General features: G+C 42.3%; 1 long non-coding RNA gene across 1 annotated transcript in view; it reads left to right on the top strand.

Moving 5' to 3' along the window:
• Positions 1-14,951, top strand: part of LOC117062769 — a 31,172-nt gene extending 16,221 nt beyond the window's left edge. The window contains exon 5 of the long non-coding RNA XR_004428578.1: positions 14,714-14,951. This is a non-coding gene — a long non-coding RNA (uncharacterized LOC117062769). The remainder of the gene's footprint in view (positions 1-14,713) is intronic.
• Positions 14,952-18,871: the final 3,920 nt, after the last annotated feature.

Below are 18,871 nucleotides of genomic sequence, written 5' to 3'. Positions count from 1 at the left end.
AATTGTATTGTTAGGTCTTCTAATATCGAATCACCTTGCATTTCTGGGAGGAGCTCCGCCTGCCCATGGTGGTAGTCTTTGGATGGGACTGGATTATATTTGCTAATATATATCAAGAAATTTAATATAATTATTTAAAAGTGCAGGTGACCCACAGATTTCTTCTTGCTTCTTCATTGGGTTTCAGTTGTATGTGTTGCTAGCTTTACAAAAGGATTTGGAACTTTTCCTCCCCTTCTCCCTTCTCCCTCTTCCTCTTGTCTCCTCCTCCTCCTCCTTTTATGTCTCCTGTTCACAGAAACATTTAATATTCAAGTAGTCTGTTTCTCAAAGATTTGTTAGAAATCTGTTAAACATGCAGGGCTTGGTGCTCTTTTGCCAGGAAGAATGTTAGTTCTCTGAGAACTTCATCTGTTCCATATTAACTGGTCTATTTGGAATATTTTCTCTTTAATAGGGTCAGTTTGGATACTGTACAGTTTTATCTCTTCCAGATCTTTACATTCTGGAATGAAAGCAAAGTATGATTTGATCTTTCTTTTACTTTCCCCTTCTGTAGTTACTTCTTTATTATTAGATAATATTAATAGTTCATCATTTTTGCTATTGTTATTTAATATTCTAAAAGCAACACTTGGATTTATTTAGTCCTACAATTTTTTGTTTCTTATAAAATAATTTCTGCCTTTATCTTTGTTAATTATTTTGTTCTGCTTTCCATAATTTTGTTTTTTTAGTCTTTCAAATTTATTGAGTTGAATAAAAAATCATATTGCCATTTATACTTGCTAGTTAATTAATGTTTTGCATTTAAGTATTGAGACTTTGATTTACTCTTTGACCAAAGTGTTGTTAATGGAAGAGCCTTAAATTTCCTTATGAAAAGCTTTTCAAATTAATTTTACTTTCTAATTTTGTTTTTGAAAATTTTTCAAAGTACTGTATACAGCATTGCTACTCTTTGAGTATTTAGTGAGGTTTTTCTTGTGACCGAATAAAAGGTCAGTTTTTTGTAATTGTGACATGAACACCTGAAAAGGCATATTTTCTGTTTTCATGATGAAGAATTAGACATATGTTCATTATATTCACCCTAGTAATTATGGAACTTAGGTCTTCTGTATTGAGATATATTTTTTGTCTATTTCTATTTTTTATGAAACCAGAGTGGTAAATTAATGTTCCACCACTGGTGTGTTTCTGTTTATCCATAGGCTATCTTAATTTTTGTCTGTAAATGTTCATTCAGGGTATTTGGAGCGTAAAGCTTAGGTGTGGCCTGGCTTCGTGGAAACCCTGGCTCTCCCACCTGCGAAAAGTTGGCTTCTGGGAGTTACCGTATTAGCTGAGCTTCCATGTACTTATCTGGAAAATGGGATAATGATTTTTTTTTAGACTGAGTTTCACTCTTGTCACCCAGGCTGGAGTGCAATGGTGCAATCGCAGCTCCCTACAACCTCTGCCTCCCAGGTTCAAGGGATTCTCCTGTCTCAGCCTCCCGAGTAGCTGGGATTACAGGTGTGTGCCACCATGCCCTGCTAATTTTTGTATTTTTAGTGGAGACAAGGTGTCATCATGTTGGCCAGGATTGTCTCAAACTCCTGACCTCAAGCGACCCACCCGCCTCGGCCTTCCAAAGTGCTGGGATTACAGGCATGAGCCACCGTACCTGGCTGGGATAATGATTCTTATGTTGTAGAATCAAGATGAAGTTTAAGAATAATGCTTGTAAAACACCAGGTCCATAGTAGACGCTAATAAAATGCACTGCTTTTAATTGTTGTCATTATTCTTAGACTCATTCTGTCAGCCAACATAATGGCTTTGATCATAAACGGAAGCATACTTTCCTAATGTTTTCTCTATTTCTTGGGAGTTGTACATGTAAATACTTCTACACACACTGCTCTGTTACTCATAGTATTTTAATCGCTTCTGCCCCGCATGCTGCTGCTAGTTCTTAAGCTATTTTTATTCCTATTTTTATTTCTGCTTCTGTTATTGTTCTTCAGTAATTCTACTTTTGCTCTTTTGCTTCTATGTCTATTGTTGACATGGTTTCTAAGAAGGCTTCTCCTGCTGTTATTTCTATATTTACATGACTACTGCAACCACTGTTGGTGTCTTACTTTGATCTATGAGTACTTGAGTAGGAAAGATCATGGGGCTGGAAGCTGGAAGTTTAGGCTGTTGTCCTCATTTTGCTCGGAGTCTGGAACCCTCTCTGCACACACTTCCTCATCTGACATTTGAGAGCCTCACTGCTCTAGGAGTTCCCTCACAGGATTGCCTTAAGATTCAAATGATGTCACGTTTGCAAAAGCTCTGCAGAGATGCCGAGGGCCCTGGAAGCTACTTTCATTTTTTTTCAAGTTCAGTAGATCATTTGGGTCCCAGAGAGGACTTCAAGGATTATGAGGTCTTGGTTTCCTCTCTCTTTATTTCATAATGGGCCTGACCTTGTGAATGAGTGTGTGCCAGTGTGTATGCATGAGTGTGTGTGTGTGTGAGAGAAGACAAAGGGATGAAGAGAGAGAGAAATTAGTGCCTCAATTTCTGCCTCTAGTCTAAGATCAGATGCCATTTCTGCAGAGAGACGACTATGCGGGGCTGGAAGTTTTGGAGCTGCATTTGTTCCTGGATGCTGTTCCTAGAGGGGAAAGTAGGTATGGAGAGGCCAAAATGTTAGCGCCACTCCCTTTTAGAATATTGCATTTCAGATTTCCAGTGTTCTATCTTAGCTAAAAATATGTGTCCATAGATACAATAATCTAGTTTAGGTTCCAAGATTTATTATCTCGCAAGTGATGCCAAGAAGATGGCTTCTGCCCAGGATTCCAGGAGAGTGGGACTGCACACAGCACACAACTTACTTTGCAAGGAGGGATTGCATGTGGTTTTCATTGGTTCTGGAGCTTCTGAAGTCACTGACAAGCCAGCTACTTCCCAGGAAAACATGCACTTCGAAGGACTCCTGGGCCGTCCAAATTGCAGGACAAAAGTGGTCTTACCTGTGTGCCCTTCTCTAGCCACCTTGGGGCCCGAAGTGATGTTATAGACAAGCTAGGGCCCCTTCAGTCCTGGTGTAACCATGGCTGACTTGGGTGCTTTGACCAAAACAGTCCCTGTCCGGACTTCCAATTTTTGGTGTCTGTGTGGTGTTAAGTAATATCATGCATGTAAAAATGTTTGAAAATGAATGTGCATGGTAAGCGTTCAAGCAATGTTAGTGTTTATTATCAATGCAGAATACCAGGTTCTAAAAGAACCTGACTAAGCTCTTGGCACATTTTGGGTGTTTTAGAAAGATTACCACATATACTTAAGATGTTCAATCATGAGAAACAAAACACAGGATTGAGCATTAGAACAAAAGAGGGTGTTTATGATGCTGACAACAACCAACTGGAATAGTAGAATTTTGGTGGAGTAATTAGGAGAGAGTTGGGCTGCCTTAATTTCGTTCAAACACTCATATGTGTGCGAGTACGTGAACACACACGAACAGAACACAGCCCCATAATATGTAATACTATCTAAGAATAAGTTGTGTAGCTGGCTTCCCTGCATTGCTGGGCCTTGGAAGCTCCTTATCTGGAGCAGGGGTCCAGTAAGGGTGACACTTGCTCCCAGCTACAACGCATCCAGTCAAGGGAAGGGACCACGTCAGCACATTTCAGAGCAGCCAGCTTAGACGGTCAGGTGGATTGTTCTAAGCTGTCAGTAGTTGGAAGAACTGGGACCCAGTGGGCAGGGAAGCAAGGTGAGCTGAAGGAAGTTGTCTGAAGTGGGAGATGAAGAAGCAGTCTAGAGGAATTGCCTGAGCCCAGGGGTATATACCTAACCCTGGTTTCCATTGAGAGCTCAAGCACTGTGCTGGGGTGGGGTAGGGGTTGCTGGAAAAGGAACTACCTCATGAGCAGTGTGGACTGAGGCCAGGGGGCCACTAATATGGTTTGGCTCTGTGTCCCCATCCAAATCTCATCTTGAATTGTAATCCCTGTGTGTTGAGGGAGGAAGCTGATTGGATCACGAGGGTGGATTTCCCCTTTGCTGTTTTCGTGATAGTGAGTGAGTTCTCACAAGATCTGATGGTTTTATAAAATATTCTTCCCTCTTCGCTAGGCATTTCTCCTTCCTGCTGCCTTGTGAAGAAGGTGCCTGTTTCTGCTTAGCCTTCTGCCATGATTGTAAGTTTCCTGAGGCCTCTCCAGCCATGCAGAACTGTGAGTCAATTAAACCTCTTTCCTTTACCATTACCAAGTCTCAGAAAGTTATTTACAGCAGTGTGAGAATGGACTAATATAGACACACAAATCTGAGTTGGGGAAGGACCCAAGACCCACTAGAGGAGCTGCCTGTGTGGCTGGAGGAGGACTCTGCTAGAAGCCGTATCTAGTTTGGAGCAACTGAGCTGTCACCACCATATGAAAAGACAATAAGAGGCTCTGATATGGCTCAGAGACTGTGTGCACATCTGCCCCAGGGCAGGAGCACCCAAGGTCAGGAAGGGGCATCTCCAGGTAATTAATCAGGAACTGGGGTTCTGATTCATGAGAGGTCCTCAGTGCAGGGAGACCAGAGGCAATGGGATCAGAGGAAGTAGGGGGTCACAAACGGGGACACAATCTTTGGCCTTTAAAAAATTTTCTTAGGGCTTACTTGCTTTAAAAAATAATAATTTATATCTGTAATCCCAGTGCTCTGGGAGGCCAAAGCAGGTGGACCACTTGAGGTCAGGAGTTTGAGACCAGCCTGGGCAACATGGCAAAACCCTCTTTCTACTAATAATACAAAAATTAGCCAGGTGTGGTGGCACATGCCTGTAATCCCAGCTACTCAGGAGGCTGAAGCATGAGAATTGCTTGAACCTAGGAGGCAGGGTTTGCAATGAGCCAAGATCATGCCACTGCACTCCAGCCTGGGTGACAGAGTGAAACTGTGTGTCAAAAAAAAAAAAAAAGTAATTTGCCAACACAGCAATCTGCAAATTTCACTTTTTAGGTATATTTAATCATTAAAACCACCTCATTTAGATATTACAGGTGAGGAAATGGACTCTCAAGATAAAAAATATGGCCAGTTTCATGCAGCTCTTAAGAAGTGGAACCTAGATGTGATTGCCTTCGTAATGTGGGTTCTTTTACTCCGCCACTGGGCCTCATTGTCCTATACCGATGTAGGCTTTTGGAGGTGAGCAATGGCTTCCTTCCTTTTCAAAGTTCCTTATGGTAGCCATGTTTGTTCAAACGCTGCCCACGGGCAGCCTGGTGCTGTGTGAATGTGTGTGCACACACAGAAGCAGGTGTGTGTCTACGAGTGTGTGACATTTACTTGCGCATGCACCTGATTTGACATAGGGCAAGCAGCAGTGGTTCTCACGGAGCTCATCCAAACACCTAGCAAGGGTGTAGGGCTATTTTGTGACCAAGCAGGGTCCGCTTCTGTGGTATGATGGTGCATAATTCTTTTTCATTAAGCGATGGAAACATCTGTTCTCTTCAGCCTCTTTAAAGGTTTTACTTTATGAGATATTGGTTAATGATCACAAAGTAATTTGCCTTTAAAAACAGGTGCTCCTGTCTGCACATAAAGCTGGTGTCTGGGGCTAGTGGGAGAATAAATGACCCTGTACACAAAGTGTGGGCATCCCCCAAAGAAGCCCTAAAACACTCTGGAGGCAGCAGAGGATCCATCTGAGATCCCGTGGCTTGCCCTGTCTTTATACTAGTCCTGTCTACGCAAGATTATTATCATTGTTGATGTGGGTAGGGATGTGGGGAATGTACTTACTTCCATCATTGTGGAATGTCCCATTTGGACATGTGAAAACATTCACAGTGGAGTTAGTGTGGTGACAGTTTACGGTTGCTCTGATCTTCCTTTTGCCAATAAAATCGACGGCCTGCCCTAGGATGCTGAGAAAAACAGTGAACTTTCATAGTTTCTTGCCCAATTCTTTCGGAATGGTGTACCCTGACTTTTCTCGAGCCAAGCATTAGAAGGAGTCTTGTAGCCAAATTGCAAACACTACCAGCAACCACAAGCTAGCAGGCTGTAGAATATGACTTTAAAATAAAATGGTCTATGCAATGCCTGCAAAGTTGTCCTAGAGATGCTGCAGCTGTTGGCTGTGAGTGCTGCTTACTCCATACACAGGTGAATGTCAGAGACTTTACAGAAAGTCTAGGAGAAAAATTTCAGAAGTCATGATTCTTTGGTTTTGTTTCATTTTAATTCTATAAATGATTCATGTGGTCCTACTACGTGCAGAGTGTCCTGAGGGACACATGATTGCTGGAAGCCATCCTTCTTTTGATAAGTTTAAAAAATATTTGTGAGCACCTAATCAAAAATTCAATTTATATCTCCATGACTGTTAACAGCCACATTCTTTCTACAACAGTGTGTGTCATAAGCAGGGAGTTCCATTTGTTGTTGTCAGTGTGTCCAGAAGCAAATGGATGTGGTGAGGTAGCCTATTCTTCAAATGAGGACCATTTCACCCTCCTGTCCATTGGCCCTTAGTCTAGACTATGCATTAGAGTCTAGGAGCTTCTAAGCATATCCAGGACAAGGCCATGCCCCAGAGAATAGGAAAGAAACTTTGGGCTCAGACATTGACAACAGGATTGCCTTTTCATCTCCCAATCATATCAACATGCAGTGACTTTCAAGAGCCAGTGTTCCAGTTGTTCGAACAAACAACAGTGTGCCACAGCAGAGAAGCCAAGTTTACTCCATTCTGAAGCAGCCAAGGTTCTTATCTTTCAAAAGCTTGGTTTAGTCAAAGAGGATTATTTTAAGATCTTTAACACCTAACAGTAAAAAGTTCCTTAAACTTGAGAGATAGAGAGGACACAACATGTACAATTTCAAACATCCATTTATTCAGTTGCCATTGGCAAGGGCGTACTCCATGCTGAAGCTTGTGCTGGACACAGTGAGACATGAGGATGAGCTAGCTAAACTCTACTTAAGAAAGTTGTAATCCAGTGAGTGAGAGGACCAAGTAAATGGATGACTCCAATCCAGTGTCATTGAGGGAAACCCATTTTATAGCAAACTGGCTTAAGTAAAAATCACTGTCGGCCGGGCGCGGTGGCTCAAGCCTGTAATCCCAGCACTTTGGGAGGCTGAGACGGGTGGATCACGAGGTCAGGAGATCGAGACCATCCTGGCTAACACAGTGAAACCCCGTCTCTACTAAAACAAAAAAAAAATACAAAAAACTAGCCGGGTGAGGTGGCGGGCGCCTGTAGTCCCAGCTACTTGGGAGGCTGAGGCAGGAGAATGGCGTAAACCTGGGAGGCGGAGCTTGCAGTGAGCTGAGATCGGGCCACTGCACTCCAGCCTGGGCGACAGAGCAAGACTCTGTCTCAACCAAAAAAAAAAAAAAAAAAATCACTGTCCATCTTAACCCCATCAGATGGACACAGGACCCCCGCTTCGGGCCATGATGCAGGCAATGAGTCCAGCCCCTCACCTCATAGCTCAGCTCTTTCTATCAGGTAGATGACTGGCTGTCTTCTTTGGTTCTGAGACGTGTCTTAGCCCCATTCTGTGTGAAAATCCGTACACCTGGCCTAATGCTATGTACTTGTGCATTCCTATAAAAGTCCGTGATTCTGTGTAGTAGATGTTGTCATACATTTATACATTTATTTTATGGATAAGAAAATGTGGGTTGATTAGTTATTTTTCCCTTCTGGGATATCAGCCTTTTGCATAGTTCTGCTTTGGGTGGAGAGACCTCCCCTTCCATCTGTGACAGTGGAATTCCAGCAACCACACTTCAGCCTCCTTCTTATTTGAAAAGAGAGAAAGAATCATGTAAGGAATTAAGTCCAGGCCCCTAAAAGAACATTAGTGGAATGAGACAGACAAAGAGAGCTGGGATGCCGAAGAGCTGCGTAAAGTTCTGTGCTGGCATGTGGGTGGGGCCTTCCCCTCGACTGGTTAGAATCCAGCCAGGTAACAGACGCGTTGGTGGTTATCAAGTCTCCCCCATCCTGAAATATACCAACAATCTTTGTTTCCCCCAACACTCCATTTTTATTCCCCAAATCCAGATATTTATACAGTGATTTTAAAGCCTCGGGTTCCGTAAAATTCCTTTACACTTAAAAAAAATTAGAGTCTGTGTATTTACTGTAATCAATGCATCTTTATTCCATCCATGAATAGCTGACCTAGAAAAGTTTTAAAAATCTTAACTTTTGGCTCATAGGACCACATTGCGGAACTTGAGAACTTATGCTATGTATCTGACACATCATTAATTTTCTTTTGAAGTAGGGGTGGTGCTACTGGGTTGCCTTCGAGAGAAAAATTTGCATAAAGACTACGGGTATTTATGAAAAGGCTGAGTTCTACTTTCTGCTCTCTGTCAAAGTAATTGTGTGAGCTTGAGCAAGCTGTGTGGTTGGACTCTCAAGGCCTTAATTTTCTCACATGTAAAATGAGAAACTGGTGTTCCATTTGAGATATAATTTGAGTTTTTGAACTCCATACAGGATATCATGTGAGACTACAAAGAACATCTGAGCCTCAGTTAATGAGAGTGGAAACACCAGTGATTAAATGGTTCACCTAGAAGGTCATAAGGAAGGTCTGGGGGTCACCACTATCTCTAAAAACAGCCCCATACCCCATACCCCATACCCCCTGCTGAGGGGCACCTCCAGGCTGAGAAGAATGCTCAACCCTCCTTCCCCTCTGGCTCTCAGACAGCACTTGGGGATTAAACCTGGAAGTTCCCATCAGGAGGCCGGCTCAGAGCAGGCGCCCGCACATGCCACTGCCACCTCCCAGCCCTGCTTTCACACAGACCATAGTGGTGGGGCCCTGTGAGAACTGGACATTAGTGATGGCATTGCACATGGCACTATCCTCTGTGTCCAGGTGACAGGTTCAGGAGTGTCAGCTTCCCAACAGGGCTGCAGGTGGCAGGTAGTTAGATTGTTTAGTAGCTAAGGAATGGTGAGGTGTATGTTGGCTTTAAGAAAAAGAAACACAGGAGCAGTTGGGTCTCTTCTGTTTTGCTTTTCTGGCTGGCTGCTTCCTGCTTCATAAATCTGGGGAGGGAAGCGAGGGAGGCAGTGAGCTGCTTCCCTGAGCCCCAGGCCTCTGTGTCTGTGTGTGTGTGTGTGTGTGTGTGTGTGCATGTGCATGCATTTGTGTGCATGTGTATGTGTTGGGGGGAGTCAGCCGCAGCACCTCTCTGGACCAGCTGCTGCGTCCATCTGCAGCTGGGGCCGGCTCAGTGATCTGTGGCCACAGCACTGCACCGTAGGGGCTTTATTGCTGCTCCGTGGCAGCTGGTGTGGATAGGAGTGGAAAAATAAGCTCTCCTCTTCCCCAACATCAGGAAAAATGCTCCCAAGGACAAACAAGCACACACCTCAACTCTTCCATCCTGGGTCACAATTCTTAGGCCTATGATGTGAGCTCCTGTGGCTGGGGCTTTCAGTCTTGAAGACCTGCCTCTTTCATCCAAGAGCAGATTGAATCCCCCAAATCCCCCAGGCTATATCTTAAGATTGGCATTCCGGCTCCCAGCTTCCAGAGGACTTAGGAGTCCATTGAGAAAGGTTGGTCTTGAATGAAGAGGAAAAACACCTTCATTTTCATTTACTTCGGATTTGAATTTCAGAAACATTTTTTGAAATGACTGATCGCAAACATCTATTGCATTAGCCATTGATTGCACTGCGTTTTACTGGACCAACTTGGCTACCCATGGGCCTGGAAATGGTCGGCGAGTCTGTGCAGCCACCACCAAGTCCTAAATCAGGCCCAGCACATAGCAGGCCCCACTGAATCATGGGGAAACACCTCTTTGTGAAAATGTCTTGACTCCCCTCTGGAATTCTGATGGTCCAGTTCAATAGCACAGAGACCTTGATAGGAGCTGAACTAAAGAGCCCGAATAGGCATGCCATTTCCTTTCATGGTGCATAATTTTTGTAGATGCAAATAAGTGCCAAGCACTGTCTTTAGTCTTTGGTTTAGAGAAATCCCAAACACTGAAGGGGTTCAGAGCCCAGAGAGGAAACAGAACTGTGTGCAATAGTGATAGCGTCTTAGAATAATATTGGTAGGGGGCCTTGTGGAGTACAAAGGAGGTCGCCAGGCCAGCCAGTAAGGAAGGGCAAGGGGAAAGGACAAGGCATTTCACAGTGGGAATGTTGGAATGTGATCAAAATTGCCAATTCATTATCACACAAATTAAATGCTACTGTCTCCAGGAGGCCTTTCCTGATGAGCTCAAAGTGATTTTTTCTTCTTCTGGGCTCTAATGTTTTAGTGTCTAAATTTCTTTTCTTTTCTTTTTTTTTCTCTGAGACGGAGTCTCGCTCTATCATTGCCCAGCTGGAGTGCAATGGCGTGATCTTGGCTCACTGCAACCTCTGCCTCCCAGGTTCAAGTGATTCTCCTGCCTCACCCTCCTGAGTAGCTGGGATTACGGGCACGTGCTACCATGCCCAGCTAATTTTTTGTATTTTTAGTAGGCATGAGGTTTCACCATGTTGGCCAGGATGGTCTCAATCTCCTGACCTCGTGATCTGTCTGCCTCGGCCTCCCAAAGTGCTGGGATTACAGGCATGAGCCACTCACTGTGTCCGGCCTTTTTTTTTTTACTTTTTCTTAATGGAAAATTAATTTCTGTCCTTTAGATATCTTGAGGGGAAAGATAGTATGTGACATATCTTGTATCCCTACTTTATATCTGATATGGTTTGGCTCGGTGTTCTCAACCAAATCTCATCTGGAATTGTAATCCCCACATGACAAGGGCATGATCTTGATATGACTTGTCTGTGTCCCCACCCTACCATCTCGAATGGTAGCTCCCACAATTCTCACGTGTTGTGGGAGGGACCCAGTGGAAGGTACATGAATCATGCGGGCGGGTCTTTTCCATGCTGTTCTCGTGATAGTGAATAAGTGTTGCGAGATCTGATGGTTTTATAAAGGGGAGTTCCCCAGCACATGTGCTCTCCCTTGCCTGCCACCATGTAGGTTGTGACTGTGCTTCTCTTTTGCCTTCCACCATGATTGTCAGGCCTCCCTAGCCACGTGGAACTGTGAGTCCATTAAACCTCTTTTTCTTTATTACCCAGTTTCAGGTGTGTCTTTATTAACAGCATGTGAACAGACTAAGATAGACCTGGTGGAAGGTGATTGGATCATAGGGATGGATTTCCCCCATGCTGTTCTTGTGATAGTTAGTTCTCACTAGATCTGATGGTTGAAGTGTGGCACTGCCCCCTGCTCTCTCTCTCCTGCCACCCTGTGAAGAAGGTTTCTCTTGCTTTCCTTTCACCTTCTGCCATGATTTAAGTTTCCTGAGGCCTCTCCAGCCTTTCAGAACTGTGGGTCAATTCAACTTCTTTCCTTTCCAAATTACTCAGTCTCAGGTAATATCTTTATAGCAGCAAGAGAACAGACTAATACAATATCCTTGGCAGGGTAGATAGAGGCACATGTTTCTTCTTTGTCTGAATGAACAACTGGACAGGAATCCACTTCACTTGAATTCATGTTAAGACCTGTGTGCCTTTGAGCTCCATTTGGCCCCCAACCTTGAAAGATCTTGACAGGTCCAAGGTGGAAGCTGAATCTGTTGCCTGCAAAACACCCTTGAGGATGGTGCCCAGCCTGATGCAGTCAGTGTCTGCAAACGTCCTTTAGCCTCATCCTGTCAAGTGAGGATGGTGACAGCCAATATAGAGAGAGCAGCTGATAGGGTTGAAGAAAGCAAGGCCTGTCCTGGCTAAAGGAAACAAACACGGAGGAAGCCTGGATTCACAGGATAAAATATCAGATTAGAGTAGTCATAGATCATGGACTTTCTTATTCTACTACCATGGATATATGGATTAGTTTCTCCACACTTTGGTTTCATCATCTTTAGTGGGCATTTTTGAACCACATTTTAATAATGTGGAAAAGAATTCACACACACACACACACACACACACACACACACCAGTATATACATAATACAGGTTAAGCATGTCTGATCTGAAAATCTGAAATCCACAAAACTCCAAAATCTGGAACATTTGGCACTGCCATGATGCTTAAGGATAATTCTCATTGGAGCACTTCAAATTTTGAATTTTTGCATTAGGGAATGCTCAACTGGTATGTGTTTCTGCAAATATTTCAAAATCCAAAAAAACTCAGTGTCTGAAACACTTCTGGTCCCAAGCGTTTCAAATAAGGGATATTTAATCTGCATATAAAAAGAGAAGACTGGATCATGACTCATGTAAAGACTCATGATTTTTTTAATAGAAAGAGAGAGACCTATTATTGCAGAGAGGGATCCATGATTTCTTTCTTTAAAAATCATAGTAACAAGTGTGCATGGTTTGAAAAAACTCAACGAGTAATAGAAAGCTTAGGAAAAAAAAAACACTACAGGCTTTTGTCATAGCTCTCTTAGGTCCCAGAGACAACTAATTCAAACCCTTGTAGCAATCTGGTATAAAACATCTGATTTCTAAACAATATGATTATTCCTTTTTTTAAAAAAATTAAGACTTCTCTGTTGACTTCTACTACGGAAGAGGAGAATTTGAAGGTCAAACCACACGCTCCTCATGTATATTTTTCATTTAAGGAATGATTTTTTCTTATGTACCCGGCAATGATTCTTTTGGAAATGAATTTTGGAATCCCATTCAATGTAGTCAGCTCCATAGAAAATATATTGATCCCATTGTTGCCTTTTGAGACACCCCTCTGAGATCTTCCATCTCCTGCTGGAACGGGGACAGCTCCTCACTGGGTCTGTAGCATTGGTGTCAACTGGGACTTTAATTTACCAATTTCCTGTAAAAGTATTTTATATCACAAATATTTTGGTATTCCTATTTTCTAAATGTAATGACTTCCTCTTTTGTTTGGAGTCTCCTCCTTCAGCTGTTGGAGCAAATCCTTTGGTCTCTTATTGAGAACTTTGGCAGAGGGGGTAAATCTAGTGACACACTGCATGAAAAACAAACTTATTTGGGGCTAATATTTTTGTTTGCTTGGATCTATAATTCTAAATCAGAAATGGCTTCAATTTCAGAATATTAGATTCGCCTGATATTGCTGCATTGTATTGTAGTAATCACTTTTAGGTTTGATAAATTTGGTTCCTATCTGAGTCTTGTTCCTTTGGAGACACTTGCTTCTCCTCTGAAAGCTTTTAGTCTTTTATCTTAATTCCTAATAATCTGAAATTTTGCTTTGATGTTTCTTGCTCTGGATTTTTTTCTTTCTTTTCTTTCATTTATCGAGTAAAGCACTTTCTGGAATTCTTATTTTTAAGGTCTTCAATTTTTTTCAAGTAACCTTTTTATTATCTTACCTTTTCCTATTTTTTGCCTCTTCTATAGTTTTAATAGTTTTATAGTTCTATGGTTTTATAGTGTTCAAATTTCTAGGAGATTTTTTTTCAAACTTAGCTTTCAACCCTTTTCTTGTGTTTTAAATTTTGTCTGTTATAGTTTTAATTTCCATAATTAAAAACTCTATTTTAATATATAGTTCTATCATTCTCTTATTATTCACTTTCATCATTTTCATTTTGTGGCTGCAAAAATTATCATAGACTGGCCTAAAACAAAGAAATTTATTGTCTCACAGTCTCACAGTCTCATAGTCTGAAATCATATTGCTGTATGGAAATCAAGGTGTTGTCAGGGCTGTCCCAAGAGCTCCAAGGGAGGATCCGTCCTTGCTTCTTCCAGCTTCTGTTTGCTGACAACATTCCTTGGCTTGTGGCTGCATTACACCAATCATCTCAAGATTCTTAATTACATCTTCAAAAATCTTTTTTTTTTCAAAAATTAACATTTCCACGTTTTAACAATTAGGACACAGATATCATTCAAGGGCTACTATTCAGCTCATCACAGTTATTCAATAGAAAATCAAAATACTTTGCTTCTGAGAGATTTTCTTGGATCATTTATTTAATAATTCTCTTCAATTTACTCTGTTTGCACTTTCTGGAGTTCTTAATTTTGAGATCTTTAATTTTTTTATACTTTTTAAAAAAATTTTCTTACCTTTTATTTCCCATCTTCTATAGTTTTTGAATTTCCTGGAGGGTTTCTCAAACTTAGCTTCCAGCCCTTTTCTTGTGTTTTAAATTTTATCTATAATAGTTTTAATTTCTATAAAAGCGATTTTAATATAGAGCTCTCTGGTTCTCTTATTGTTTGATTTTAACAGGATTCTGTTCTTGTTTCATGAATACAGTATCTTATCTCCTTCAGGATATTAAATCTGTTTTTAGAAGTTTTTTTCTACTCATTGTATTGCCTCCGTTTTCTTTTTCTCTGCTCTTATGTTTTGATTTGTCTTTCATGTTGGAGGCTTTCCTCAAATGGCTAGTGCTGCTTGGTTTTCTGCTTAAAAACTCAAGTACTAAAAAGCTGATTTGAAGGTCTATGTGTATGTGTGGCTTATTAATCGGCAAGCTTCACTTAGAGTCATGGTGCTTAGGATAGATAGGATTGTGCCCTAGCACTATGTCTTAACATGTTGGGCTCTTCCATTCTCCAGATCAATTCTCTCATCGCCTGCCTGGGCTGTGCTGAGACCCAAGGAAAGAAGGAGGTTGGGAAGACTTCCTCTTTGTTGGGATGACTTATTTATTTCCTGTGTCTTCAGCCTCATACTTTATCTTCTTTCTCCTCTTTACCAGCTAGCTCTAAGTCTAGAGACTCTGGTTCAATTTCTCCATCATGTAAACACCTGGTATCCCACCTGGACAGAGGAGTGTTGATTCGCTGCTCAGGGTGGAGCCCATGGACTGGAGTGCATTCTCTGTCTGGGATTCTAATTAGCTTTTCTTTTTTCATTTTCTCTTCTGACTACTGCTTTCAGAAGTCAGTGGGGGCTCCAATTTCTAAGATTTTCTGTGGCCTTAATAAACAATTGAATTTAACATACAACTGTTTTTATTTATTTTTTGTTTGGATAAACAACAGACACTGAGCACCGTCTGTGTGTCAGCTACGCTGGGCACAAGCTGGGGAATGGGATTGTTTGGCGAGGTGAAGTATCAGTAGAGGAGCATGCAAGAGATAATCAAGAATTAATTGAGAACAGTCAGGACAAAACCAATCAGAAAAGTCCCCATGTGCTTTACCTGAGAGGCTGAATTCATTTTGTGGGCAATGGGGTTCCCATGAAAGGTTTGAAACAGAGAAGTGTAAGTGTCTGGCAAAAAGCTCAAAGAGAGCTTGCACACAGAATGGTCCCATCTTCCTTCCTTGTCATTGCTTTTCCTCTTTGTGCCCCATCTCTTCTTCCCGTTTCTTCCTTTATAATCTTTCTGAGAATAAACACGTTCATTTATAAATCTCTCAAAGGATTTCTTTGATTTTGAAGTATTGTATCATCATCTTTTCACTAATTTAGGTACTCTTGTTTTATGCAGTTTTTTTAGTAACAGGCACAAAGAGTTTGATTGTTTGAAGCCGTATTTTAATTATTGAAATGAACAGTTTACACCAATCAAAAGAAGTCAGTGCTTGGAATAGCTGCAAATGAATAGACAGAGAGATTTGGAGCGTATTCTGATAACTGAACAGGAGGACAGCTTCAAGATTTGTGACTCAGGGTTGTCCAAGATTCCCATATTTTGAAGATTTGCAGGCGAGCTCACAACCTGTTTAAAATAAGGCTCTCCTGTCTCAAATGCTGATCACACTTGTCCTATGAACAGACAGAGCGTATTTTATAAATGTCATCCAAGGGAAGGTCAGAGCTCCCCACCTGGTCCTTGTCTTTACCAGCTGTGAAAAGAAAAAGTTGTGAAGAAAGAGTTTCCAAAAAATTCACATCTCTTGACACACATGAAGAAAAAAAGAAAATGAAGCCAAATTTATTGAACACCTATTATGTGCAAGGCACTGAGCTGGGCACTTTCCCATGCATTTATCTTATATCATGCAATCATGCCGAGAGGCAGGTGGCTGTAATCCCATCTTCAAATGACAAAACAGAGAGTCAGAGATAGACAGGTCCATAGCACAAAGCTGGAATAGGGAAGAGCAGAGTCTGCGCCCAGGGCTGTCTTTGTTCCCCAGCTGCATTTTCAGGTTCCAACAGAGTCCGAATCCATCCTATGGCTCCTTCTCATCCTACACTGCAGAGGGAAAAAGAACTCCAAAATGCTACTGCATATTCAGAGGGAAAGCATGTCTCTTTAGTGCCTACTCGTCAGCAGTGACAGTCTGTCTTCCCCTAGCTTGGTGCAGAGGGTCAATTTAAATCCTCGGAAGTGCCAAGAGCCCCATCTGCTCCTCCATCTGAAATGGGAATATTTTGCTCTTTTTTTTTTTTTAAATCTTGATTTGGTCTTTTGCTGTTTGTGTTGCAGCCTTCAGCCCAGATGCCAATAAGTAAGAAAGTGTATTAAGTGATAAGGGGCAAATCAATGAAATTAAAATGAAGAAGGGAGGAGAATTAGACAGGGGGGAAAAAATGAAGTCTCCGTGTAACATCTAGTCCAGGCGCACCAGGGAATGCGAGCAGGTTCCTATGCGATTCCAGCAGACACTGACTAAAACCACACGTCTAGGGTAGGGGAGTCAAGACGGCTGGGGAAGACGTGCCAGAAACACCTTGAAGAGACTCTGCCTGAAGACACAGCCTGCTCTGTGGTACAGCTGCTGTTCATTAGGGATGCTCATATTTTATGTATGCTAGCCTGAGAGGGGAGTGCTGTGCTAACTAACGCACAATATGTTGGAATCATAGATTATCGGTTTTACATCCATGTGCAAAGCTACGACTCTCCATTATGAGAACGTGAGCACAAAGTTTCAGAGAATGGCAGAATTACAGAGCTCTGGGCTAGCATGGGTGGGAGTGTGGGATCAGGGACTCATGGAGCATTCACTAGGAATCGCAGGGACACGGGAACCAGCCTTGCTATGAGAACCGGCCTTGCTATGTGCTGGTAGCTGACTTCCAAAATCTCCCTGGGCCTGTTTCGTCAACCAAAAATTGGAGCTGAAGATGCATGTCATAGCAAGCCGATGTAAGAAGCCAAGAAAATGACTGTGTTTAACATATTGTCCGAAGATAACAATGTTTTATTAATGACTTTCTCCTAATCAAAAACTCTTATTTTATAGTTGTGAAAGGAGAGACCTACGGAAGTAAAGTTATTATTTTCCTCTTGAACAGTGCAATATTAGTTTATCTTTTGGCATTAATTAATGCTTTCTCAGATGAGCGGTCACCCTGGATCCTCACAGGGACTGTGAAGGAGCCCAGCAGGCTGAGGCACCCTCATTCTCTAGATGAGATGCAGATGTGGGGTCCTGGAGCTTGAAAGCACCCCGGGCTGGAGATCAGGGCGGCTTGCCCTGTGCTGGGCAAACTGCCCCTGAGGGTCTCCATGCTGCCAGGGAGTCTTTTCAAGGCTGCTTTGGGGAAAAGTAGGGACCCTCATCTTTTCCAATTTTATAATTAGACTTTTATGCAGGATTGTGTTTCGTATATGCAAAACAGATTCAACCGATTTCTTTAAAAGTTTAAAAACTCTTGAGTTATACTCTGATTTCTTGACTTGGTGCACACAGAACGATGACTCAACTTGGAGAGGTGAAGACATCTCCCAGGACATGCAGCTGCGGACAGTGCTCTGCCACCCCTTGCAGGACTGTCACTCCTGCCACCAAACTACGACTCTTCCTTTTTAGGTATTAGTGGCATGTAATTAATGGATTCCTTATGAGGGTCAAAATGAAAGCTGAACTTCATATACATATAGGTGAGAAAATATTTTTGGAACCCCAAAATAATCATTTTGAAAGTATTTCCATGACTACCTGGAAAACAGGTCTTTTCAAAGATTATCTTTAAAAAATCTATACGATAAGATGTTGAAAAATCACAGAAACTTCAAATCCTGCCTTATTTAAAAGTTAAGGGAAATTAAAATAGTAACAATAGAATTGTTTCCTAAGATACAGGGCAAATGGGAAATAGGCGTAGATGCCAAATGCTTCCTGTTTGAATTTCTAAGGCGTTAAAGCAGTCAGGGGGCTGTGTTGTTGGATGTGTCTGCAATGTCAGGTGAACTCTGGTGAGCCTGGAGCAAACAGGATTCTTTTTCACAATGCAGGGTAGACAGAAGAGTGAGGCCATTTCTCATTTCTCCCTCCCCGCCTCCGATGAAGACGGGACCTCAGCAGTTCCATCTGCAGGAGACAGCTCCATTGTGGACAGACTCTGCTCTGAGGATGCCTGGTCTCAGTGTCCTGTGTTTTGACGGAGGTGCCCGGGGACAGCGCTGCCTGTCCTGGGTGGAGAGGGCCACCTCTTGTTTTGTCTTTTCTGGCAGGGCAGACCCGTGACCAGGCTGCTTTGTACCATGCCAGGGGGGTCTTTGATTTCTTTGTTTCTCAACCCAGCAGACATTTTCTTTCCTTTCATTTATTTCTTCCAATCCCTGGCCTCTCATTTGAGTTTTGCTTGTTCAGCACAGTGGTATTTATTCCCCACAAAATGAATCGATTTCTCCTTCCAGATGTTGGAAATCTGAAAGTCATCTTGGTCCCACAGAGAATTTTCTTTGAGAAATCACCCACTTTGTCCTGAACAGCAGGTGTCACTGTTGCAGCAGAAAAACCCTGCTGCTTCCAGGGCCCGGACCAGCCCAGAGATATTTTTACCCATAAGAGAAAAGGCCCAACGTGAGATTCAAACTTGGCAAAAGAAATTCCAAAATGAATGTGAAACCTCATAAAAGGCTGTAAATTATCAGCGTGTCTTTAAACGCTGAGCCCAGGACTTTGAGCACCCATCCCTTGGGAGGAGAGACCATGGCGCTGGTCCCAATCTC

Source organism: Trachypithecus francoisi, unplaced genomic scaffold, assembly GCF_009764315.1.
Source record: "Trachypithecus francoisi isolate TF-2019V2 unplaced genomic scaffold, Tfra_2.0 Lachesis_group17, whole genome shotgun sequence".
Classification (NCBI taxonomy): Eukaryota; Metazoa; Chordata; class Mammalia; order Primates; family Cercopithecidae; genus Trachypithecus; species Trachypithecus francoisi.
The sequence above is the reverse complement of the archived record's forward strand: the minus strand, read 5'-3'. Positions and strand labels throughout refer to the sequence as shown.